The sequence below is a fragment of the Peromyscus leucopus genome, unplaced genomic scaffold, assembly GCF_004664715.2.
Source record: "Peromyscus leucopus breed LL Stock unplaced genomic scaffold, UCI_PerLeu_2.1 scaffold_1453, whole genome shotgun sequence".
Classification (NCBI taxonomy): Eukaryota; Metazoa; Chordata; class Mammalia; order Rodentia; family Cricetidae; genus Peromyscus; species Peromyscus leucopus.
The window spans coordinates 37,236-64,966 of NW_023504615.1; the positions used below are offsets into that span (position 1 = coordinate 37,236).

The window sequence follows — 27,731 nt, forward strand, 5'->3', positions numbered from 1 at the left end:
ATAGATAGAAATGGCATATACAGGTAGCCACTAAAAATAAAAAACTTCAATGTTTAGTAAAATAGGGCATGTTTGTGATATTCAAATAGGATATAAACTGTAATACAATATGCAGAAATCCATAAATACACACTCCACTGACTGGAAACCCCACTAAACTGTCAACTCTGGTCCTGTGACAGCAGGAGGGCAGGTAGTTTGGCTTCTGATCTTTGTTTCTGACTTCCAAAGACAAGCAGGTGTGCTTGTGCCCTAGTTACTTCCCCTTGCTATCTGTACATCTTCTTTCTGGGAGCCTAGCCTTGAGCAGCTTAATTAGTGCTGCCTCATACTACTAGCATGAGCCCACTGCCTCATCTTTCTTCACCATTGGTGCCATGAATCCTATGCCTTCCCCAGAGCCTGACTGCTTACTTTCCTTAAAATTTACTGTTGTACAAAAAAGTCACAACTCATATTTATTACTTTTTGAAATAGTAACAAACACTCCAGTACTTCTAAGCATGGCTTAAGGATGTGTAAACAAAGTGTGGCACATGGCAGGACCACCACTTAATTCATGCTTGTGAGTCGGAGAAATGAAGAAAATGCATAAGGAGCACTAAGCGTGGATACAATTTTACAAAGATGAGATTAGAGGAAAAGCAACATCAGACATCACCCTCTGTGCCTACAGACATCACAGCAAGTGAGGAAGGATATGAAGACAGCCATGTAAGAGGAGCAGGAAATGCTAGGGTAGCTGATGGAAGGAACAGCTCCTCTGAAAAGCTCAGGTGATCACAAACCACTCATGTAGTGAACATTTCCAAAGCATCAAGGAGCACACAAAAAAACGAGTGTTTGAAGAACTTGAAGAGCTCACAGCCGAGATGAGAAATCAGATATCCCCAAAGTTGAGCAGGTGCTGAGGTCCCCGAGATGCTGAATCAGATACAGAAGGGTGTCCCTGTCACCAACAGAGCCTGTTAAACTCTAGGGAGGAAGAGAAGTTGGATTCTTAATGTCTTCCTCCAAAGGTCTACGTGTTCTTGGTGTCATCACCGGCCTATAGCTGTGTGCTCTTTAGGACCAGCCCTTTGTTTCCTGGCCACCATGAGCTGAGGGTCTATTCTACCACATGTCCACCATGTTGTGCTGCTTTGACACAGGCCTAAGCCACACAGCCAAATGATCATGGTCCCAAACCTCCAAAACCATGAGCCAAAATAAGCCTTTCTCCTTTATCTGCCACCATGACAGGAAGCTGACACACTGAGATCCACTTGCCTGGCCCCCTCAAGGAACACCTCTGACCCAGTCATGACAGGATGGTCTCTGGTATCAAGTGTCTCTTTCTTAATGAAGAAAAGTCTCTTTTGCTCTGGAGCCTTTTAAATACACTTCCTTTTATAACATCTGCTTCTTTCCATTCTCCATCTTGTGCATCCAGTAGTTGAGACATCCAGGAGTACCTTCTGTCACATTGCCACATTTACAGCAAGGAGCAGACTACAACAGAAACAGCCTCAGGGAGCTTCCCGGCTAACCTCAACACCGCAGAGAACCCTGAGTTTCTAAGGTACCAGAGGCTCTGCTTCACTGTGTCTATCAGCAAGCTTGCAGCCTCTGGTGGACTGTGGCGTGCATCCTGAGAAGGTACTCCTCCAGGCGCAGAGCCCTCATGCAGGACCCACAGGCAGAGTTGGGTGCTTTCTCCCCTGGCCAGGAAGATTCAGAAGGAGCCTCCGTCTTGTGTTTCGATGGAGGATACTAGATTCTTTAAAGAGCCTTGTCAGAGATGCAGTTCTATCAGCAGGTTTCTTTCACTGAGCATAAGACTGCTGCACAGTGGGTCAGTGAGTCTATGGAACGGAATGTGTGTGAACTCTATACTTACACTTATTTTTCTTTTCTAGTCATCAAATTCAGTCTCATGTCCTGCTTAGCGCTAAAATTTCATATACGAAGAAAGCAAGGCACAGAAGTTCAAGTGACCTGCCCCACATTCTGGCTAGAGCAAACCCTATTCCCACCCTGTAGTCTGCTGTAGAGATGCTAAAGCTGTGTCTGCCTTACTCAGCTTTCAACATCCATTCCAACCAATGAGAAAAGTAATTTATACCTAAGACTTGAGTCTGACTACAAGTTGAAATCCCATTAAATACCGCGCTGTGAATTAGTAAACTCAGCACGGTGACTCCTGCCCCCACGTGGATCTGTTGTCGCTGTGACGCTGCTCCGGTGATGGAAGGAAGAAAAAGCTGCCGCATACATCCACTGCAGCCACCCCACACTGCTGGAGACTCAACCGCAGCATCACAGGCAAGTGCTCTACCACGGAGCTTATTGCCCTTGGGCAATAAATGTTAGTGAGCTGGCTGTGCCCTGGACACAGGAGACCACAGCTCCACTTAACCCACCAGGTGGAGAAAGCACAGTTGATTCGTCCTCCACACTCTCAAGGACCAAGGATACTGGCATCACTGAGGAAGCACCCCCATCATAGTCCCAGGCAGGGCCTCCGAAGCAGTCACAGTCATTTACTTTCAAATACTGATAAGAGAGACTGAGCACCAAGGCCATTCTGGTACGGGCAGCCCAGGAAGAGTCCAAGGGACCACAGTTGCAGTGCCCAAGTGCAAGGTCCCAGGCCCAATATCAGGGCAGTGGAATGCCTTCACACAAAGGCACACCCCAAATACCATGGTCCCCGTTATTGTAAGTTAATAGACCGTAAGGCAGCAATGTTGGTGTAGACCGGTCTTCCCAACCCCTGAGAGGCATCATGAGATGATCACTTGGACCTAGGAGTGTGAGACCAAGCTAAGAAACACAGACACCCCTTTAAAAAGGGGGGCCCTAAATACTGAAATATTCTGACATGTAAACCAAATTAACAATGCCTTCTTTACAAAGTCATTCCTGAATTTGTAGGAATAGCTACAAAACAATAAAAAGCACCTCCTCCAAGAATCTCTCCTGTATGCGCATCTGCATGAAGTCTATGTAGGATCTGGGGTGGCAGGTAAGCTTCCTGTGCACTGGAGTCCAGCTGGGGGCCAGCAGCACAGCTTGGCAGTAATTAGGACTGGCTGGAAATCTACAAGGTCAGTGGACATGCTGAGCACAGGGATCACCCCTGAAATGTCCATGGGAACAAATTCCAAGAAGTCAGGGCACTGTGGCTCAAAAGAGGATGGAATGGGAGGCTTAGTGTATACAGGGCACTATGAGAGCCTGATACTGACATGCCACAGAAGGCTAACAGGCAAAGGGGTGTGGGCTGTGGTAGGAGGAATGTACATGGGCAGATGGCCTCCCTTCCCACACCTGTGGTCTGCTTCTGCCATGGCTCCTCTGCCTGCCCACACAGGTTTAACTGTGGACTACACCCCCACCCAGCATGCCCTGCCTCAGCTTCTCCATCTGTTGCCCCTCTGACACCTGGTAAGCTTGGATGCATAAGGCTGAGTCCTACTTCCTTCGGGTCTCTTCATGCAAAGGTCTACATGCCCTGCTCACTCACCACTCCAGGACTTAGTAGTGGCCTTATGATTCGATAGTTCCGCGACCTGGTTTGCTCTGCTTCTCCCACTAAAATGTGTCTCTGCTGAGAGCAGAAATATTATTTGATCCCTATAGTCTTTCAAACTAGAACCCATGCCTGGCACAGGGTAGAAGCAAAATAATGCTGGAATCAATAACAACAAACAACTACACACTGAGCCCACTAGAGAATTCAAGAGTTGTTGGAAGGGAAAGGGTAAAGACCTCAGTACTTGCTGGTGCAGTTGACAACTGAGTTGAAGCATGTATTATTTAAAATCTGTCTACTTCTACAGCATGCAGCAGACCCCTGCAGCGTACTCCAAGGAGTAGTTTGTTCCTGCCCCAACAGCTTCCCCAGTGACTCACCGCAAGCGCAGGTAGTGAAAGGAAATGTCAGTCTGTTCAAGCCAAGGTCCTTGTTGTACTTGAGGTATTCAATGTCCTCTACCACCTAAAACAAAGAGGAAGAGAACCCATTTAGATTGGGAATGAGGCAACACTGTAAGTTACAAACTCTTGGCATAAAAGTCAAGAACAAAATGGTAGGACTTGAATGCTGCTTAGCATGATGCTGCCTCACCAACACCCAAAATACCAAGAGGAACAGAGCTGCTCTGAAGACTGTAAGAAAAGTAAGACTAGACGGAATAGCCAATGTTAAGGATGGACCACCCTTGTCTTCCCAAATAAGTTCCTTCTAGAAGGAACGAGCCACATAGAAAAGCAGAGGAACCTGAACACCAAGACATTCCTGGAGAGCCCAAGCCTCAGTCCTGCCCTTTCAGAGAGGCAATATTTTCATGTTCAAAGCTCTTCTAGAACACACCCAGCTCGGACCTCACTTGAAGGCTCATTACTCTAAGATACATACCATCTAAATAGATATCAAAACACCAATCAAAAGGTATAAAAATAAATTGAATACAAACAAGGACCAGGAAGGTAATGAAACTAGCCTCTCAGACCAAGTAGGACAACGCCAGGAAGAAGAACACTTACAGCAGGAAGCAGCAGAGCCACGCTAAAACACAGGCTCCTTCTGAAAGCGGAATGCTGTTCCCTAGTGGAGAGCTCACCAGGTCCCTTCCTCCTGCCCTTTGTACAGACGAACTGAGCATGCAGGGTGCTCAGAGCCATCAGCTCTGCAAGACCCTTCTGCAGGACAGAGGGGCCTGAGCTGGCACTTAGTCTTGAATCCCTAGGCTCCTTATTGTTTACTAACTCCTGACCTTCATTTCTTTCTGAGACAGGTCTTGTTATTGAGCCCTAGCTAGCCTGGAACTCATGATGTAGACCAGGCTGCCTCAAACTGCAGTAATCGTCCTGCCTCTGCTTTCCCAGGTGCTGGTAGCTGAAGCCTTCGATGCAATGAATACATTGAGAGCAGAACTCCTACGGGAGGTTTGCTGTTAGTTTTTGTCATTGTCAACAGGGTCTCATGCAGCCAGGCTGGGCTAGAATTCACTATGTAGCTCAGGCTGGCCTTGAACTTCTGTTTCTTTACTTTAGTCTTATGTTTTTTTCACCGAATGGATATTTACTTACTTTAATATCATGTAAGAATGACCTTTTCCCTCCTATTTCACCTTTTATTATTATACTGAAGGAACTGGCTTTGCCAAGCTAAGACGGTCTCTGTGTTGAGGCCGGTGCCACCAGACAGAACTCACACTAACTGGGTGACGTGCTACTTCTTGGATTAACGACACAGAGGTTTTGTTACTGTACGTATGCTTTTGTACTTGGGAGAGCAGATGGCCTGAATTACTCCTTTCAGAATTTCTTGGCTGATACTCATTAAGTTCCCTGAAAACTCTGTTAAGATTAACTGGAATTTCACAAAATGTAGATGTAAGGAAAAACAGTTCTCTTTAAATGACTAACTTTTCCTCTGAACTAATGCAAGGTGCAGCTGTCATGTTCTGGGATACATACATGCCTTGAGGCATTTTGCATCTTTTCCATCTATGATTTTAAGATCATATGAACAAAGCTATGTTTTTAAAAGAATCAACAACTTGATGGCTCAGGGAGGGTGATGAGCAGGGCAGATACTGCTGTTTGATTAGGAAGCACCAATGCTCCTAAAACTAGTAGCAATCAAACTCAACATGTGGTCTGCGGAATCCTGTGCATCAAGTTGAAGAAGATCTCACTGGCTAGCATCGCCCACCTTGATTGAGTTTTCAGATTCCCAGGTACTGTACACCAAAACTTCACACTGCTCACTGTAAGACAGAAGGAGAAGCACATGGTCAGCATTCCCAGGTAGGTCTGTACAAATGCCCAGCAGCCACTAGAAGCCCTGCTTTGTCTCACACAGCACCCCCAGATCCTGTCACCTGGGTTTTCTGGTGTTCATGCCACTGCGGTATGACTGTGTAGAAGGCAACAATCACTTACTTCATTTTTTTTATTCACAATTTTAATTTCTTTGATAATTTAAACAATGCCTGAAACTTTCCAGCATCAAACAATCTAACTGTAACACCTTCCTTTACATACAAATACACCTATGACTTGAGAACCCTGTAGAGTGAGGAAAGCATGCTTCTCTCATGCTTCAACACAGGGACAGGAATGGAAAGACACCAATACTGCAGAAGGATGTCAACTAAAAGGATCTATGGACTGTCTTTATGAATTTCCACCACAGCATGCTGAGTGTTTCCAGCAATTTTTCTAGATATCTGCCTGCTACTTGAATAAGAATGCACCTCTTGTGCTAAACTTCAATATGGACTTGAACAGAGACTTATTTTTAGCATCAAGAATTTTAAGGATACAACAGTAGGGGGAAAGCATTTAAAAACCACCCAAACAAATTCACAGAACCTGAACTAAAAAGTCTCTTGTTGGCTCTGCAGCCCGAGGCAGTGATTGGGAGAGAAAGCACTCTGGGCTATGGGGCTCCCTGCAGTCTCTGCAAGGCAGCTTGAGCCTTGCAGTCAGCACCGAGCTGGGCTCACCTCATCTCTGGGAGGAAGATGTTCTTGTAGGCGTTCTCGATGTCCTGGAGATAGGCAGAGGTGACCTTCATTTCATGTGGCTAAACGAAAGCAGAGAAAGCGGAGCAGGAGGCATTCAGACTTGGCTTCTCACAACTGGAGGCAGTGCTTTTCCTAAGGACCCACAAGCCGCAAGGGCTTCAGGGACAGGTGTGTGTGTGGGGAGCGGGGGTACAGCCAGCGAGAACTATTCCTGACTACAGAGAGAACCCATGTCATGACCTCCTCTACACAAGAGCAGGGTCAGGACAAAGGTCCCCCCAGGAAAACCGCCTGCCTTTCTACTGCGCCTCACAGCACGTGAAGGCACCAAGGGACAAAGACTAGGAGGCCAACTCTCTCCCACCTGCCTCAGCTCTCTGCTACTGCAGAGCCCTCTCTGCCTCTGCTCTTCCCACCTCCACGCACTCTTTCACTTCCCTGCATCTGAAGATCATTTGAAAACATTTTAAAATTCAATTAAGAGTGGACAATTTAGCTAAGATTCATTCTTTCACCCTGGTTCATCCTGTGGCTTTTTGTATATTTCTTGCTCACTACAGGGCTCCTCTACTAGAGCGTGAGCTGCTGGGGTGGGGAACTCACTATCAGTTAACACACAGCCCCAGCACCCTGTAGTCTAGTACATAGGTACTCAAGAAACACTTGTGGGAGGGAAGAGGAGAGGGAGAAAAAAATGACTAGCCTACTGTTTTGACTTAAAGAAATAAAGAAAATATTCTAAAACTGGATTGTGATGGAATGCTGTAATTTGCTAAGTTTGCTGAAAATCAGTTGTAATTTCAACTGGTGCATGTAATCAAGTATAAATTCCATTTCACTTAAAGCTGTTGGAAAAAGAAAAGAGCCACTCATTCCTGAGTGTGCCTGCCGCCCTGGCAGCTGGACCAGGCACAGTAAATGTGACAGTCAGCTGCACTCTGTCTACAAAGTGAAGGGACTGACTTTGCACCAGGAACTCGACTCCAGCAGTGGTACCATGCAGGAACTGCAGCACTTCTGTCTGACAGACGCAGGCACTTAGGATGGACAGGTGAGGGAGGGCCACAAAGGCACTCTAGGGTGACAGGGAATCACTAGCCATGGCCAAAGTGAAACAAGATCACATCAGACGGATCAGAAAAGATACACAATGTAACATAAACACTCAACACAAAACACCCATCGAGTTACATGACAACCGAAAGGCCATCCAGATCACTTTCATCTCTAGACAACAGGACATGAGACCTCTTAGAGAAGAGGAAAATCCAAGCAGGGTAGAGGAGATGCTCACTCTGCCTCCCCACAAGAATGCTCAGTGGAGAGATGTGCGCTTTTGGTGGGACTTCCCGCACGTGTCTCCTGCCCTGTGAAGGCCACTGGGAACTGGCACACCGCTGATCCCAAAAACATGTAGGCGCCTGACTCTCACGGTGCTGACTTACATCTCCTCTCTTCTGGATCCGGCTCTGTATCTCCGGCACAGGCACGTCGACATAGATGACGACGTGGGGTGGCAGGTACTGGGGGAGCGTGAGCCGCTTCACTTCCTTATAGTGGTCCACACCTGCGCGGGAGAAAACCCATCGTCATCCGACTCCAGACAGATCTAAACCATCACCCCAACCTTAGCTGCACACAGGACAGACTCAGTATGTCTCCCTCACTTCCTAGCAAGTTGGAGCACCCAGTGTTCTCCTTGTATGTTCTGAGCTGGGATGCATGATACATGGCCTGCTGTGTATCTACTTCTTTATGGTGCCCTGACCGCATCCACGTAAGTCTAAGGAGAAAAGCCAGGCCTTGCTCTGCCTGCAATGTACCAGCCTTGCCCTCTGCTAAGGTCACAGACCCCCTTGCTTCCTCTCCATCTGCCTGCTGATTGTGCAATATCCCATCCCTCAGGCCTCTTTCCCTCACTGGATGCCCCTGACTTTAGCCAACGCTCTTTCCCTGTCCTGGCACTAATATGACTGTGTCTCAGTCGCCACGCTTACACATGTAAAATCCAATGGTCACCTGTTACAGCCCATGTGGCATGGCCAACCCTCTCCTACCCTTCGGCTATTTCTGTGCACACGTAGCCACGGAGCTTCATCCTCTGGGGTCTCTGCCTCCTCCTCAGTAATTGTACCTGGGCCCTGGTCACCACTCTGTGGTCACTCACGAGCATTACCAAGTCCAAACAGGCCCGCCCACTGTTAGTGCTGACACCAAACTACACCTGTTGGCATCTATTCCAGGCCTTAGCAGCCTGAGTCTGCCTTTGGGGATATCCTGAGCTCACTTCAGAGAATTCCACACCCACGACACCCACACAGAAACCCACTTTGCAGCCTACCGACTCCTTCAGTCTACAAACTGGTCTTCCTCACTCTCCCGCTGCGCTTCCCTCCTTGTCACTTAGATCTCCTTGGCAGGTAACTCTTGTGGCCAGTGCGTCCGCTAACCTAGACACCCTGTCCCTTCCCACTTCCTCCCAACTGCTCCTCCCCTTGGACTTTTCCTCACCACGTACGTTCTCTCCAGACATTTCTGTGACCACCTACCTACCAAATCTTCCTTCTCACACTTAAACGCTCAGTGGTGCCTCAGGACTTCCAGAAGCTATCCAAGCCTCCTGCCCCCAAAGGCCAGTCCTTACTCGTGCATCCCCAGCCCTTCCCCTGCCTGCCGCTGACAATGCACCTGTCCTCACGCTCTCCTGCACTTGTAGATGATCCCTGAAGGCCCTTCACCACAGGAGCTGTCCCTGGCAATGACCCCCCACCCCCATCACATGTCAGCCAGGTCCCCGGCATGCTCTTTCCATAGCACTCTAGAGCAAAGCTGAGGGGTGCTCAGGGATGCTGTGCAGCCACCCATTACTTCTGCTGGCTTAATGTCCTCATCTCTAGGATAGCAAAAGCCTTCCTTGCCTGGTATCCCTCAGCATCCAGCAGAGCTGTGCTCACAGTAGCCCCCCAGAAATACCTGTTGACCAATCTTCAACTGCTGCTCGCATGTACAGGGCAGGCTCCCCTTGCCGACCCTTTCTGCTCCATACACACAGATGGATGACCTCTAGCCACCAGAATACAGCAGAGCCAGAGTCAGAGTCTCAGATTATAGCATCACTTTGCTTTCCTCAGTTTCCCTGACCAACACTGACCGTCCGTCACACTTCAGTACTCACTGGTGCAGCCATCAAGCACACAGGCAAGAGCCCGACCCTGAAGGTGACTCAAGCCAAGCACAGCACACCTGAACTCCTTACAGACACACCAACCTCCCCAGGGCTCCCAGGCCACCTCCTTTAACCAACAGCCTTTCAGTCTTTCTCCTTTGTCATCCGCCAATGGCCCAACCTATGCCAGTGTTCCTACAATAGGCTCACCAATTTGTTGGAGGGGCAACCATGCAGGAACAGACAGAGGGGAAACAACATGGCCCAATTTCATAAAACTACACCCCAGAACTGGAGAGTTTAGCACAGTTAGCTATACAGGCCAAGAACCTGGTGAAGCTTAGGGCTGAGCTGAGACCAAGGGTCTCTTGGGCATGGCTAAGGAAGCTGTGGAGGCACCAAGGTGCCACTCTGCTTCAGGGTAAGTGATGGGACAAAAGACACCTATTTAGGATGACCGGGACAATGGGAGCTTGCTGAGCTCCCTTTCCCCGGGAATATGGTACGCAATAGAACACAACACCCTCCCCTCAGCCTCTGTGGAGGTTTCCCCATCAGCAGAGGCACAAGCACACCGGAGGGCACATTATGCAACTCACACTCCTTTCGGATGTAGCCCTGTTGTACATTGCCTCTAGGAAAACAAAGTCACTGAAGATGGAGCGCTCCAAGACCACACCTTGTCCTGTTGAAACAAGTAAACAAAAGATTTAAACCAAATGGATTAAAAAGTACTGCTAACTAGAAATTTCATTTTGGAAATGGAAAACAAAAAGCCCAGTCACTTCCAGTTCCAGTTCTTACCAAATACATTCAAAAACTACACTAGTGCAAGTGGGAAACACCTTTAAAACCACAGCACTTTTGTTTGGGGTGACTCTGTCTCCTCTATCACCTGTGGCAGGAGAGGAATGTGGTTCTAAACCAGCTGCTTCTCTCAGATCCCAGGTCAGCTCCTCTTATACTTCATGTCCTATTCATCACAACCATCCTCAAATTCTCTCAAACATATATTTTTTGTTGTTTTTCTAAATATAAATAATTACGTATAAAGAAGTTCCAAGTTCAGGATAATTTAAGAACTCTTTATTACCTCATGTATCTGGAAATGGGACAAATTCATGTCCTGATACTGTAACAAGAGGTAGAATTCCAGCATTTAGTATAATGCTGTACTATAGGGCCAAAGTAACATTCCTGTTTCTCCTGAGGCCATCTCCACCATTAAAGAAAGCTATTTCTCTTTCAGCAGCAGCTTTAGATTATTGCCTCAAAGCAATCATGTCCCAAAGAACAGCCTCGATCAGAGCATTATTTTTTGTTGACAGAGACCTGCTTAATATTCTAATCAAATATCCTTTCTAGGTCAGATATGTAATGATGTCAGATCACTTCTTTCTCTGGTCCAGTGTCTTCTACATCTTTTGGCATGGTCTGAGAGATGGGCAGCCACACGGGGACAGCCCTGTCTTTGAGGTGGCGGTGCTGAGGCAGCCAAAGGCAACCGCTCCTGTCACACTCGATGAGAAGGAGAAAGGAAGTGCACAGAAGACAGCCTCTCCCAATGATATCTTCATTCTCCATTCTCAGCAGCAGAATTGGGCTCAATAAAGCTGTACTCAAATCCCCTAATGATCTTGCTGTGGGATGTCTTTCTGTATGCTGTGAATATATGTTGCTCTCATTGGTTGATGATAAAGCTGTTTGACCAATGGCGAGGCAGAATAAGGTTAGGCGGTACATTCAAACTGAAGATGGAGATGAAGAAGGGTGGAGTCAGGCAGATGATGTGAGCTACCGCCAGAAGCAAAATGTGAGAGAATAAGTAATGCTACAAAGCCATGTGGCAAAACATAGATTAATAGAAATGTGTTGAGTTAAGATGGAAGAGCTAGCTAGTAAGTAAGAAGCCTGAGCCATAGGCCATACAGTTTGTAATTAATATAAGCCTCTGTGTGTTTACTTGGGACTTAGCAGCTACAGGACTGGGCAGGAGACAGGAAAACTTCCAACTGCATGGTCTCCTCCCTCCTTCAGAGTAAAGACCTCCAGGTCAAATACTCTAAGTTGGCCACTTCTCACCTTTACGGACATCACTGCCAGCTTCACTCACTGCAATATAATCACTCAAGATACTCAAGACCAAAGTCCCTGCAACCCATCCTGCTGGGCCTAGGCAGAACCTTCCCCTCTGGAAGAACAAATACCACAGGAAGAAAGCTCGCTGTTCAGGGTGCTATGTAACTTCACCTAGGACCCACTCCCCAGAGCACTTGCCACCAGCCCACTACTGTCATATGTATTTCCAGTCAGTCTTATCCTCCTGTTAAAATAGAAGCCTCCTTCCTGCAGTATTTCTGGCTTTTGGAATAAGCCTAGCACACAGCAGGTACTTACAAAATATTTAGAAACTGAACACAGCATAAAAGGAAACAAATCATTGTTCACTTAACATGTAAAATGTAAAGTTTTTTTTGTTTGTTTGTTTGTTTTTGGTTTTGAGACAGGGTTTCTCTGTGTAGCCCTGGCTGTCCTGGGACTTGATTTGTAGACCAGGCTGGCTTTGAACTCACAAAGATCTGCCTGCCTGAGTGCTAGGATTAAAGGCCTGTGCCACCACCACCCAGTTGTAAAGTGTTTCTTTTTAATTTAAGAAACAAGTAGTTAGAAAATAGAGTAGAATATGATTCTAAAAGAAAATGGATTGCCCTGAAAGCCAATAGCATTTCCAAGCTACTGTTTGGATTTCTCTGAGTACAGAACCCAAGAAGAATACTCCAGACCACATAAGTTCCTAGGAATAATACTAATTAAGACCTGAGCTTCCATCCATGGAAGAAAATAATCATTAATAAAACTGGGAAATAAAAACCAGATATTTCTGTAATAACTTCAGCATGACCCAGGGTTTGTGGACACACGCTATGTGCTCAGGAACCCAAGAGTTCAAGACATAGTACAACCCAAGTGCAAATTTGTGAAGTAGCTTTATCAGCTATCTTGAGGTCTTACTGAAAACACATCCTTGTTCTCATAGCTCAGAATCAGAATCACTGATCCTACTTCCCAGGTACAGCTGAACTCGCTTCTAAACCCACCATCAACCACAGAAAGTAGACACAGCCTTAAACACAAACCACCCAGTCTTTCCCACATAATCTGTCTATCAATCACGGGGCAGCCACCACCAGTCACCCCTTCTCCCACACGGTGGTCCACTCATCAACCACAGGGAGCCACTGCTGTAAGGAGCAGACCCAGCTTTAAATACTGGCCACCCCACTCCACCCCACCCCCGCCCACACACAATGCGCCAGTGGCACAGTATGTCTGCTGCTAGTTTTCTGGGTTCAGGTCCAAGTCAACACCCTTGCTGTTTCCCAGGGAAGGGGCTGCATCCTGACCTCATCTACACACATCGGTGTTCTGTCGTCTGCTCTCCCCCATGTCCTTGCTGCAGTCTCCCACTCTAAACTCTGCTTGCCCAAACGTACTTGGCTTGGATAGCATCTAAGGACATACTCTCCCAAACTGCAGGGCCCTGGGACCCTGCATGTTTTGCCTTCCCCCAACCTCTTCTGTCTTTTCAAGGTTTAAATTTTATTCTGTGGCAACTTCCAGCCTGGCCACTGTCCCTCCAAAAAACCCACTGGCAGTCATTCAAGTCTCTACAGGACACAGAGTCCATCCCGATGGGTCTGACTTCACATCCTCACAGTCACCCGTGTGCTCTGCCCTCTATCACGGACATCCCGATGGGTCTGACTTCACATCCTCGCAGTCCCCCGTGTGCTCTGTCCTCTATCACGGACATCCTGATGGGTCTGACTTCACATCCTCGCAGTCACCCATACGCTCTGTCCTCTATCACGGACATCCCGATGGGTCTGACTTCACATCCTCGAAGTCCCCCGTGTGCTCTGCCCTCTATCACGGACATCCCGATGGGTCTGACTTCACATCCTCGCAGTCACCCGTACGCTCTGTCCTCTATCACGGACATCCCGATGGGTCTGACTTCACATCCTCGCAGTCCCCCGTGTGCTCTGTCCTCTATCACGGACATCCCGATGGGTCTGACTTCACATCCTCGAAGTCACCCGTGTGCTCTGCCCTCTATCACGTTATGTTTGCAGCAATGACATGACTTCTACAGCTGTACCTCTCCCTGCTGTGGACAGCAGGGATAAGGCTGTGCTGCTGGGAGCCTAGATCACAAGGACTTCAAGGATTTATGATCTTACTGGAAACACAGAACGTGCCTAGAATACTTTTTCAGAAAACCTCTACTCAGAACAGGCCACCAGCCTGACCCAGGACCCAGCCTGACCTGTGCTCAAGAGGTGCTCCAGGGCGTCTGCGTACTGCAGGAGGCGGCTGGCGTACAGCCAGGACTGCAGGCGGTAGCTGTTGCCGTCGTTGCTTTTCGGGTCATCATAAAACTTCTCTAAGCTACAGCTGCCGCTGAACTCAATGTCCAGGGGCCTTCCATCTCCTGTGGTGCTGCTTGAGTACTGTATCCCTGCTTCCGGAAAGTGCTTCATGCCTAAGGAGAGGACACTCAGATGAAGCATGGGTTGATCACTGGGACTGTAAGTATGTGGCTGGACAAAAACACAAAGACAATGTGAATGCTATTGCCAGGGCTGGGCATCAGAACCCAAGGGAAGACACCTTTTGTGCACACTTCTTTACATGCTCAAGAAGCACGTGAGGTGCCGTGGACAACAGCTAAAGAGCACACTTCACCGTTTCCCGTAACCAAGCAGCACATCACAGCCCCTTCCAACCCTCCCCCCACTGCGGCTGTCCGCCACCAGCAAGAGGCAAGTGAGCAGAGGCTGCACCCAGATATCTCCCCATCATCCCATGTGCAAACAAATGCAGCGACAGCTCCTCTGGCAAAGCAGCTCAGGCAGGCACTCTGTTGCACTCCAGGTGAAATTCAATTCCAGTTGGTAATTGCCATGGCTTTTTAAATTCACAATTCAGTCTTTTTGAGATGGGGGTCTTCCTATGAAGCTCTGGTGGCCTAGTACTCACTGTATAGCCCAAGCTTGCCTCGATTGCATGCCAGTCTTCCTGCCTCAGCCTCTCAAGCATGAGACAGATTACAGGCATATATTCAACGAGCAACTGACAAATGTAAAAGATCTACCTTAGGCCTAAATTTACTCAGTCAACAGTCAACCCAATTCTAGGTAGGATAAGCAGTCACATGCCTGATAAGCCAGGGCCATTCTGTATGCTGTCCATACCTAGGCTCTCTGCGATCTCCTTTGCGAGCTTGCTTTTCCCAGAGCATAGGTTCCCATCTACCGTTATCACTCGGCTGTAGTCATTCAATTTTTTGGATACCTTATCACCAAGAACGTAGGCCAAATGCCCATACTTCAGCTGGCACTGCACACTGGTGTGAATCTGTTCCTGAAAAACACATCACATCACCACCGTGGTTACTGCAAGCATTAGCAACTATTAGGTAAAATATGAGGAGGTCCCTCTTGTTTGATGAGCTGACTCCCCTTTTCCTCAATGTAAGCTCTCTGAGAGTTGACTGTTTACCTCCCTAGGTCATAGAACAGGGCCTGAAGCAAGGATGCTTGCTGTGTTAATAAAAACTGGGTGGGTGGATTAGATGGACAGATGGCAGAGGGGAGGAAGACCTGACAGAATAAAAGCACCTCTCTGATCTAAGCTTCGGTTTTCAGTTACCTAGTTACCCACCACTGAGTGCACACTAAGCATGAGAAAGCTAGAAGACTTAAACCAAAGTAGAGTTTCCATACTCTAACCCCCAAGTATGATGCCCTTTACAGTGGGAACTGTCCAGGATCCAACAAACAAGACAGCAAATACAAGCATTATCTTTGCCTTCCTTCTACTCCATAATCACCCACAGAAGCCAAACTCCCAGGCTCTGCAGAAGAAGCATCATCTCCCTCTACGGCTGCACCAATGCTAAGGTCATTCTTACATCCATAAGGCAAGAGACATCCTCATCAGCAGTCTCCCAGTCTATGCACCAAACTGAAGGAACCCACTCTCCCCCACCCCCCCAAAAAAAGATCACCAAGCAGGGAAGAGTGGGGGATACACAGTTAAAAGGTGAACAACTCAAAGGGCAGAAAATTTTAAAATGAGAAGTAAACTGATCCCACAAAGATAATGTGGGTGGCAAGTAAGCACCCAAGATGCTCCCATGAGAACCAGGAGATGCACTGTGTGTGCTCACAGGATGCCCACAAATTCAAATGACCGCCAGCACCAACACCAGCAAGACAGCGTGCGGCAGGATGCTCCGCACTGCTGAGCAGTGCAATGGGACAGTCAGTGGAAGACAGATGGTTATAAAACTACTGCCTCACTAATGACCCAGCAACCACATCACCCAGTTGTAGGAAACACATTCCCACAAGAAATTTGCATGCATACTTAAGGCAGCTTTTTTTTTTTTCATCACTGCCTTGAAGGGGAAACTACCAAAATGGTGTTCAATAGGTAAACAGACAAGTGATAATATATCCAAACTATGGAGCATTACCCAGAAATTAAAAGGAATGACTAAACAAGCCATAAAGACATGAGCAAACCTTTTTTCTTTCTGGCAGGCCTGGAACTCCTCTGTAGATCAGGCTGCCCTAGATCTCATTGATCTACTTGTCTCATGCTGGAATTAAAGGTGTACACCATGACATCTGGCTTAAGATTTATTACTTAGATTGTGTGTGCGTGTGCGTGTGTGTTATAACAGCAACGAGTACCCTTAACTGCTGATCTATCTCTCCAGCCCCACTGTAAAAGTAATTGTAAACATCGATCGGTGTGACAGGCAATATGCGTGACTGACTACATAAGTCTAGAAAAGGCAAAAATGACAGAAATCATCAAAAGAGCAGTGGCTGTCAGTCTAGGGGGTGGAAAACAAATGAATATTAAGCACAATGAATTTTTTTTAAGCTGTGAACTACTCCGTGTGGTACTATAAAGGCAGAGATATGTCATTGCCCAGTGTGCAAAAACACAGAACTGCACAGCGAATGAGTTCATTGAGGAATGAACTCAATGCACACAAAACTTAGGACAGAACACAGAACGTGACTGAACTTCCAACATACACATGTGAAACAACCTCACCGAAGGGACTGATGAAGGGCCAAAGAAATGAATGCAGCCTCTAAGAGTCAAGGTCAAAGCAAAAGTGCACTGTGAATATGCTCCGTGCTCCAGTTGGTAAGTGTGGTCCTAATGCGGCTTAGGCTGACAGTGCTAATTCCGGCTCACATTCATGCACACCCCATTTCTCTCTCTGGCTCACATTCACACCTCTCTCACACACATACACCACTCTTCTCTTCAAAATAAAAATCCTTAGTCTGAGGTCAATCCCTTTACAATTTAACACCTATGTAGTTCCAGCCACGGCCCGCTCGGCACCTAGTCTCAGCCACCATCCTGCACACACCTTAGGAAGGTCCTAATCCTCCCAAATCTACCCCAAATGTCTCTGTTACACAACACATCACTCCAGCGTCTACAGGGCGCTTGACAAAGCAGCTTCATCAATCACTGAACGGATGAGCAAGCGGGCCCAGACTCCAGGGCTCCGGCATCCCGGTTCCCTAAGTGCAGCCAGGAGAGCGGGTCCCGCCGCAACGCTGCAGCCGGAGCTGCGGGCGGGGGCCTCGGGAGCTTGCGGCTCGAAGGTCAGATCAACAATGCCGGGCGTCGAGGCTCGGAGCCGACAAGCCGGGACCCAAGCAAGACTAGCCGCCGCCGCTCACCACGCGCTGGGCTCCGGCCGCGAGGCCGCACGCGGACGCCGACGCTGGGACAAGTCTCAGCAGCCTCAAGGCCATTGCTCCGCCGTCCCGGCCGGCTCAAGGACCAGAGGGACGCGAGCGCGACGGGGTCCTAGTCTGTCTGCGGCGCGCTGTCATGACGTCACAGCCGAGCTGTTCGCGGCGCCTGTCGGGAGAAAAAAATTTTCCCGCAGAGGCAGGGGACCGGGTGGGGCTCTAGGGAGGCGCGGTGCTTGATCCTAGACCGACACTTTGAGGAAGGGTTAGCTCTTTGAACGAGCAACGCGGCTGGACCCTAGGCTGTAGAACTACGTGTGTGGCGGCTAAGGACGAGATGCTGCGCCTTGTGGATTGCATGGAGGCTGCTCCCTTGGAGCTAGGGTTCTCGTAGATGCCTTGAGGGGTGTGCCGAAAATGTGACCCCTCGTCCGGGTATTCTGTGGGGTGGACCCGCTCGCTCCCAGATTCTGGGGTGAGAACCTGGCTCCCGGCGCCACGCCGGACCTCTGAGGAGAGGATCCACTTCCTTGGTTCTGTGGCGGCACCACTCCCGCCCTGGGTTCAGAGAGGAGGACCTGCCACCCGCCTGGGCTCTGGGGTGAGACCGCGCACGACCCGGGTCTGCGCTCTTGTAGTGCTGAGAGCTGAGGTGGCTCAGGTCTGGAACCACCGTGGTCTCCAGGGCAGACCTCCCTGCCTCACTTCCACGGCTGCCTCCTGAAACGTCTTCAGCTCCAAGACCCTCTGAGGCTAAGGAAGAAGAGTCTGAGGAAGCCAGGAAAGTGCTGTTAGGGGAGGATCCCCAAACAGTGGGCCAGTCCCGGGCTGGGCGTAGACCACCTCCATGTAGGAGACACAAAACGTGCTCTGCATTTCCGCATTTCTAGACAGCCCAGTGCTGTTTCCTGTATATATAAGAATGAGAGTGGGAACCCTCTCCTCCTGCATCCTGATCATCCCATTCCACAACTCCCCTCCAGTGCGCTAGGTGTCAGTCCCTGCTCACCCTCAAGGAAAGGCACTGCCTCACCTCCTAAGATAAGGTCTCTCTCTGTGTTTGACAGCTTCTGTTGGTGGCATAATGAAAAGCTGTGTATGCCATTAACTTGCAGGTCTTAATGATGCTACTTAAGCTGGCGTCAGTCATCTGCCCTGAGTTTGCTGACAGTTTTTATTGTGAGTTAACTGTTGTGAGATATTTGTAAGTTTTGACTATTCAATGAGATTTGAATCCCTGGATTACTCCTACCCCCATTTGATTATATATGTCATTCTTATAATAATAAGTTGTACTTGAACTTTTAAAAAGGAATCCTTCACTTGTTCAGGACAGTGGTCTATGATTTTTAGTCAGGGATTCTTTTTGTCTCGCCTTATTTTCAACATAATATAGACTTCAACAAAATGGCCTAGGAAGTTTACCCACCCATTTTATTTTCCGTGGATGCTTGTGACCAGAGGGTTTCTTGATGGGGGTGGAGGATCTCCTGAAGCTGTTGGAGAACTCCACAGCTATTCGAAGAAGAATAAGTCTACCTGAGTGGCCGCTTTCATTTCCAGCAAGACTTTTCTTTAGAATAGTTGGATGAGGGAAGCTTTCAAATAACAGCAGAAGGCTAGGGACTCCAGCAGAAAGTCAGAATGAGAGAATGGAGAACGGAAGCTTCATAATTTATTCCTCAGTGAATGAGTTTTTAAATCACATTTGGTGGTTGAAACAGAACTGTAACATGTTTAGTGTAGTGCTTCATGTATATACAGGAAATACTTAGAATAAGTAAAAGAGTAAGAAGGGGAGGGGCTAGAAGAACCTAAATGGAAGTAATGTTTGGTCCAGTGAGCAGAGTAATGAATCAGCCCTACAGCAGACTGTTGTAAGCTTGTCTGCATACTGTAACTCCTAGATATACCATTAACAATACTGCAAAAATGACAATCCCAAACAAAAGCAAATAAAGATGGAATTCTTTTAAAAATAAATACAAGGTATGCATTGGAAGCTGGAAGAAAAGCAGAGGACACAAACAGAAAACAGTGAGTTCATGAAACTAAAATCTGCACATCAAGAGAAACAACTCAGAGAAGTGATAGCCTACAAAATGGAAGAAAAGCTTTGCTTGCTACATATCTGTAGGATTGATGTCTAAAATATACAAAGAACTCACCAAACACCAAACAGCCAGTTAATAAATAGGCCTGTGAAGTGAGCAGGTAATTCTCAAATGATGAAACACTGGTGACCAATAAACATATGAAAAATTTAAAGACATCATTAGTGATCAAAGAAATGAAAGTAAAAGTACATTGATATTCCACTTCACCCAAGCATAATGACAGTCATAAAGAAAATGAATAACCACAAATTCTGGTGAGGATGTGGACAAAAATATCTATATCTATATATATATACTGCTGGTGATAATGTATATGCTCAGCTAGCCTGTATGGAGATTCTTTTTAAAAAAGTAGAATTAGTGCATATGGCTAAGCTATACCACACCTAGGTGCTTACCCAAAATTCCAAGTCAACTTGCCATAAAAATACTTGCACCTCAACGATTATTGCAACACTGCTCACAATAGCTAAGTTATGGAGCCAACCTGTGTCCAGCATCAGAGGAATGAAAAAAAATGTGCTGGACAGACAAATGAAGTTTTGTTCAGCCATAAAGAATCTTGAAATTTTTTTGGTGGGAAAGAATGCAACTGGAGAGTATCATGGTAGTTCAAAAAAGGAAACAGGTTAACTAGACTTTATCAAACCAAGAAATGTCTGCTGCACGAGACCTTAAGAGGACGAGAAGGGCCGGGCGTTGGTGGCGCACGCCTTTAATCCCAGCACTCGGGAGGCAGAGCCAGGCGGATCTCTGTGAGTTCGAGGCCAGCCTGGGCTACCAAGTGAGTCCCAGGAAAGGCGCAAAGCTACACAGAGAAACCTGTCTCGAAAAAAAAAAAAAAAAAAAAAAGAGGACGAGAAGGAAAACTACAGTAGAGAAAATATTTACAAGCCATGTATTTGACAACAGACCTGTGTCTTCAATATATAAGTAGCTTCCTTGAATTCACATTGGAAACAATCCAGGATCTGGCATAGTGGCACACTCCAAAGGTCAAGCAGTGTGGTTTCATTTATATTATATATTATGTGTTGAAATCAAGTGACAGGAAGAAAAACTCAGGGGCTTCTAGAGGCCACAGCATGGGGGGGGGGGCTGCAGGTCAGTAGCATTGATGTTTCTGGTGACAGAAGTGCTCTGCCCCGACTACACTGTGTCCACAGTCATCACAAACAAGCATATGCTGTGACATAGGAATCTACGTAACTGATGGGACTTGAGCAAGTGCTGTAGGGTGTGCCCTAGTCCATGTCCTGTCACCAAACTGTACCTTAGTCATGCAAGATGACACTAGTGGAAAGACGAGGCAAGGGACACATGGACTGACCACCTGGTGTATTCTTTGCTATTTTATGTAAATCTTCCATTATCTCCAAAAGAAAGCTTGAAATTACATTGTGCACAGTGTAATAAACTAACAGAATTTTACAATTTAAACTTAAGAGATGCTTTTTTGAGTTGTAATTTTTAGAAATTCAAGCACTGGAAAGAACTGCTAACCAAAGCTACAAGGTAGTGCCGGGAAACTAAAATTGTGACAGAAGACAGGTGCTCATTTTCTTACTAAAATCTCAAAATTGTGATGATAACATTGTCTTCATATTAATCTGTAGATTCAGCACAATCCCACAATAGAAACCTGCAAGCTTTTCTTTTGTTTAGGCTGACAAGCAGATTCTAAGAAGTGTAACTCTTTCCAGGAAGACCCAAGAGAAACCAAGACAAGCTAGACTAGAAGCACATGAATGGAGGACATGCTCATAGACCTCACGGTACACGAAAGGCACATTCCAAAAACCCTGTACTACTGGTGCAGGAGGAGACTGGTTGACCTGAACCAGGTCCTTCTTCAGTGACTGGGTCTTGAGGGAGAAGTGCCAGGAGATGGGGCAGGTGGAAGATAGATAAAATAAAAGCTGGATTCTTGCATAAGCTGATGACTTATTTCAAGCAAGCTTATTAAGAAACACAGCATCTTATAAACTATTTGCAGTGGGTGGGTTGGGGAGGATATGGCCAAGGTTGACAGCTAAATCAGACCATGTTAGCAAGAAAACACATGATCCTTCAGACACAGCTGCTTTAGGACTGATAACCCCAGCCCAGGGAGAAGTCAGGTCCCCAGAAACCACAACCTTGACTCCTTCGAGGCACTGGCTTGAGCCCCAGACCATCCTTGCAAAGTCTACTCCTGTACAAGGGCGCAGAACTAATGTTCCCTTTTGTCCTCTCATCAGAGCCTCTGAGAAAGTCTTGAGTGGGTCTGGCTCCCAAAACCATGTAGCCAAAAAGAGCAGGCTGGAGTCCAAAGCACAGAAAGCCCTGTTTTCAGCTGTATGTGTCTGTAACTGCTGAAAGCGATTTGTTTTATTAAAGGGTGACACTACCTAGGGAAGAGTGTAACTTTCAAACAATGGGTGAGTGCTAGGCCAATTTCAGGTCCTTAAGGAAAATGGTTTCAGTTTCAGATGGATTACCAATTTAAACATTAAACAAAAACAAAGCTTCTAGAATGTCACAGGAGAACATTTTCATGAACTTAGGGAAGCAAACATTTTTTTATATGTAAAATCTCTATAAGGGGAATTATATACATGAGACATGGAAATGAAGAACTTTTCCTCATTGTAAAGACCCATGAGGCAGAGCATAAAATGAACTGGATGATTTTTGCATCCAAGGCTCAGATCTGACAGGAGCTCAGATCCAGATGATGTAGGAAGCCCTGTAAGGAAAGACCGGTATGAAAATGGCAGAAGATGTGGACAGCTCACCAGAGAGGCCATATCCAAATGGACAGCGAGACAGTGTCAGTATCTGCAGAATGCCATTTGCATTTAGAAAATGCAAATTTAAGTCACAGAGGATACCTTTGGAGCCCGGAAGAAAGACTGAATTGAAACATATGCACAATCCTACATGTTGGCCAGGAGTTGGAACCTCTGGAAGTCCCCTATACTGCTAATTGGAGTAAGACTGGTACATAAAGCTTTGAAAAGTTTCTACTAAACTTGGCCATACACATACCTTGTGTTTCAGCAGTTACAGACACATACAGCCTATGTGTACCTATGTCTAACTAGATACAGCTCTGTGTAGCTCACTAAACTGAATGGATACCAATAAAATATTATCTGGATTGTGTATAGTAGTATTACACATCTAGACAGTATCCATAATACTGTCAGCCAATAGCAAAACACAGGACTACATGCTGATACACGTGTGAATGTTACTAAGCAACAGTGCATGAATCATTGCTACATGCAAAGACAGGGAGACAACCAGACACATTACTGAGACAAAGCAGAATATGAAAGTGTAAGTACTTCATGATTACATTAATGAAAGTCAAAATACCAGGTTACTCTCTGGCAATAGAAACCAGCACAGTGGTTTCTTGAGGCAGAGAGGGTGGCTAGGAGTAGTCTTTGATGCCTGATCTACCTGGGGATGTTCCCTGAATCCGCACTCAGAAAACACAAAGGCTCAGTAGGTGTTTTACAGGTTTGCTAAATTTCATTAAAATATTAAATAGAATTAGGTGATGTGAGGTTTTATTTGATTACACTTGAGAATACTTAATATCTACTGAGGCGTATTACCCAGTCTCAGGACCTTCTCAGAGCATCTTAAATTCAGTGTTCCTCAGACAGTAGATCAGAGGATTCATCATGGTGTGAGGACAGTGTACACAGCAGAAATGAGCTTGTTGGAGCTCCGGGAATCGATGCCTGGGCCGCACATACATGAAGATCATGGCCATGTAGAAGAAGGTGACCACAGTGAGGTGAGAGGCACAGGTGGAGAAGGCCCTCCACCTCCTGTGGCTGAAGGGATCCGAAGCACAGCCAGGGTGATGTGTCCATAGGACAGAATGGTGCCAGGAGAGGAACACCAGAATGATGAAGGCCAGGATAAAGTCCACCAGCTCTGCAGTAGAGAAGTCAGTGCAGGCCAGCTTGAGGATGGGGGAGATGTCACAGAAGAAGTGTTCAAGACATTGGAGCCACAGAAGGTGGCACTGGAGATAAAGTAGACCTTGATCATAGAGATGGTGAAGCCACTAGCAAAAGAGAAGATCACGAGCTGGACACACAATCCTGTGGTCATGATGACTTGGTAGCGCAGGATGGCAGATGGCCACATAGCGGTCATAGGCCATGGAAGCCAGGAGTACACACTCTGTGCACACCAGGGAGCTGAGAAATAGAGCTGAGTCATGCAACCAGCGAAAGAGATGCGTTTCCTCTGTAGGAGGAAGCCGTCCAGCATCTTGGATGATGTCTGACACATACCAGATCTCTAGGAAAGACAAGGAACCCAGAAGTAGTACATGGCTTGTGGAGAGAGGCGCTGCTCCAGACAGTGAGGATGATGCCAGGTTCTCCACCAGCACAAAAGGTAGGCAAGCAGGAAGAGGAGGAAGAGCAGGTACTGCAGCTCAGGGCTGTGGGGAAGCCTAGCAGGATGAACGTGCTCACCTTGGTGATGTTCTCCCTCTCATCCTTCTGCACCTGCAAAATATCATCAGCCAATAGGAAGGGCCATGTGTCACCGAGGGGAGAACAGGGAGCCACCAGAAACTTCAGCTGAAAGACAGACAGCACTCCTGGTTCCTGTGAGCAGCAGGAAAGAACTCATTCTTCTGACCAGTCTTAAATTGGCAAGACTTGTGCACTTGTGTTTGGGTGCATAATGAAGAGACAGGCAAGAAAGGACTGCTGAGGATAGATGTTTAGGATATAGGAAGCCTACATGGCCCATCAGGAGAGTAGCTGGGTTCAGAATGGTTTCTTTTCTGTGCTGCTGGATTTGGGTTCTATATTCTAAGAAGGGCCTGCATTGGTTTCTCCAGCCACCATCAGCATCCACCCTGTTCAATCATGGCAAGCACAATAATGCTTATTTTGTATACTTTCCCTTGAATCAGAGGTGCAAAGCTGGTGTTTGCTCTGCTTTGCTTTTTATCATAAACGTTTACTGCTGAGAAAGCAAGCTGCTGTAGGTAGGGCTGTGTGTGCTATCCTGCAGGGGTGAATATATACAGGGCCTGTTCCTTAGTCTGGAAGCAAGACAATAGAGAGGACCATGCTCCTGCCTTGATGGAGTGTGAGTGTAATGGCCTGGCTGCTGCTGTGACTCAGTGAGGTCCCCAAAGCTCCTTGGTCTGTGTGATCAACTCCCCCCCCACACACACACTAGGAGGAACTCACATCTGCTCACACATCCTGACACTCCACGTGTTGATGACATCTGTCTTTCTGGCTACAGACAAGGAAGCTGGCTTAATTTAGAATACAGGTGGGAAGCCAACTTAATTTGAACATAGAAAAACTGAGCCATAGGAGATCCAAGGAAAGTTTCTTGGAAGCACTTTGGGGGAAGAGAATCTCTCAGCAGATAAAGAACAATACCCGCCAGGTCATAGCTGCAGCTCTGAAGCACAAAGATTAGAGAGTTGGAGAGAGAGATTGCACAGTAACCCATCCAGACTGAGGCAGAAAGGCCTCATGGTGTAGGGCAGGATAGAGCTGTGGGGATAGAGAGCTGAGGTGCAGCTGGGGACCCATGAGGCAAATGCTGGCTCATTACAGCTCCAACAGTAAAGGGAAACAGAGAAAGCCAGGGCTGAGTATTGCCACTTGCAGAAAGTATTCCACTCATGGAGACAGGGATAGATAGGCCCAGTCTCAGAAGCACTGATAGAATTGGACAAGGGTTCCAGAGCAGGCCTTACTCAGGGTGGACAGTGAGCAGACATAGAGGATGACATGGTACAAGTCTCCAAGATTCCTGCGGCTCAGACAGTAAGCTTTGAGACAAGAGCTGGATGCCAGGCAACCAAGCTGACCCAAGCGAAATAGAGAGCAGAGGGAGGCTCTGGAGGCTGCTCAGGATCCTGGAGAACTGGCAGGCAAGAGGGATGTCAGGAGCCATGGCCTTTCAACTAGGATCCTGGGCATGGAGTTATAGAGCAGCCAACACCCACCAGCTCACAACCACGGAGGAACCAGAGCCAAGGTCACTGTTCATTCAGGAGGATGGTCTGAGCCTTGGACAGACCCCACAGCCACAGGCAGTTCTTGTAGAGTAGCAGAGTAGCACCAAACAGAAGCTCAGACCTCTTTCCTACAAACACCCTAGACACACACCAGCTTAGGACAGAAGGCTGTCTGTGTGGGCTGATCATAGAGCTACTCAACAGCACTGTCCTTGCATCCCTTAGCTGCAGGCTGGCAGCTTTCCTGTCCCGTTGTGTCTGCAGGCTCTGGGCCAGTGACTGGTCTGCTCTCCTGCTTTCTCCTCCACCACCCATTGATACCCACACTTGCTCAGTTCATGCCTCTCCTGTTTAGTTGTCCATGAATGACCCTGGCACCTCATGGTAAGGCTTGTGTATCTGCCCAGCCATGCTGCAGTGCTTAAGGTGAGGCAGACACCACATCTGAAGGCTGACTTAGCGTGGTGGACCTTGCTTGCTCAGGCTGCTGAAACTACCCTAGTGTTGATGCTGGCCAGCTCTAGGCTTGAGATTTATGGGTAAAGTAAGTCTGGGGGAGCAGTTTTCAGGGTCCTTCCTCTGGCACTGAAATTCTAGCCCGAGAATTTGGGTTTGCAAAAGAAAAAAACAACGCGTAAATAAATACTTAGGTGTCCAGCTGACATCAATGGTTACACGTCTGCTGGAAGGAGCAGCATCTCCTGGGAAAGTTGTGCCATTGGAACCCCAGTAAGGGGTTTGGGAACTTCAGTATAAAAGGGGTCTTCTACTTCTCATTGGCTATCATAGTGTGCACATGATGGTCACAAGGTAGACTCAGATTTCACTAATTTCTGACTCCTTTTTGGTGGACCTTAAATCCAAGGACAATGACTTTATGAAAGACGGCAAAGAATAGACATCTAGGAAGGGATGCCACATGACAACCCAGGCAGATGTTGAAACTATGCAGCTGTAGGCCTGAGGATCCCCCCAAGCCACCAGACTCAAGGAGAGGCAGGGAGGATTCTCCCCAGAGGCCAGGTGGGGGAACAACCTGCTGCAGTTGATTTTGAACATCTGGTCCCCCAAACTTTGAAAGACTAAATGTCTGAAATTTTAAGCCACAGGCTCTGGTCTTCTAGCAGTCTCTTGGATCCCAGCAGCAAAGAGAGAGGGAAAGAGAGTCAGGTGAGGCTGATTGTTTAGCATACCCAGACATTGCAGTGATAGGAAGTGTAGAGAAGGTCTGTGGCTGCCCCGTGTCTAGGAGCATCTCTGCCTGGGGAGTGTGCTGTGAGTGCTTGTTGGATAGCCTGCTGGATGCTGTCTGTAAGGTTGGCTTAGCAAGCCTGGAGTCCACAGAAAGGTTCTGGGATGAGAAAAGAAAAATCTAGGAAAGACATTGCACAGAAGTTTACACCTGGGATGGGAATTCCTGCAAGGATGGTGTCCTGTAAGAACCCAAACTTGCCACAGCTGTGGATTATCCAGGGTAACATAGCACTTTCATGCATTAAAATGCTAGTGTATGATTCGATGCTGAGAATCGACTTCAGTAACACTACAATGTCCTCCAGAATGTCATCCAGCTCATACCTCTTTAAGCTAAGTTAGTCATGACCCTGCAATTGCAATCTCTACATCTGGTGTTGGATACCATCTAGAGCAGACTTTCCTGGCTCAGTGGCCACAAATGGTTTTGAAGCTCCTAAGGGAGCCATTGGCATACTGGCTTTGCCTGGGATTGCTGTGTTTCCAGGACGGTGCGAGCCCCACGGATTGTGCTTATCATTGGGACATGGCCACTGATTTCTGTGAATGAGCTAATTAATGATGGAGTGGATAGAATCTTGATCTGCAAATTGAGCCCTTAGAGCAGCATGCCCATCCTCACCTGTACCTTGGCCATGGCTGTGTGTTCCTTCAAACAGACTTTCTATTTTGGAATCATTTTAGCCTGACAGACCATGGACTTTCTGTTCAGCTCCTCAAGGCCAATGGTCTGGGTAATATAGTATGCTATCAGGATGAGGGGTGGGCCAGGCACTTGCTCACAGTTGCATCCACTTTGTGTGACTGTCACCTATTGGCTCCCATGTCCCACTAATCTGAGGTCCCCACTGAGAATACATTTTCATA

At 47.2% G+C, this 27,731-nt stretch overlaps 2 pseudogenes; both read right to left on the bottom strand.

The window, feature by feature from the left end:
• LOC114688895 overlaps window positions 1-17,614 on the bottom strand; it is a 39,475-nt pseudogene extending 21,861 nt beyond the window's left edge.
• Window positions 17,615-23,194: 5,580 nt separating this feature from the next.
• Window positions 23,195-27,501, bottom strand: LOC114688896 (annotated as a pseudogene).
• Window positions 27,502-27,731: the final 230 nt, after the last annotated feature.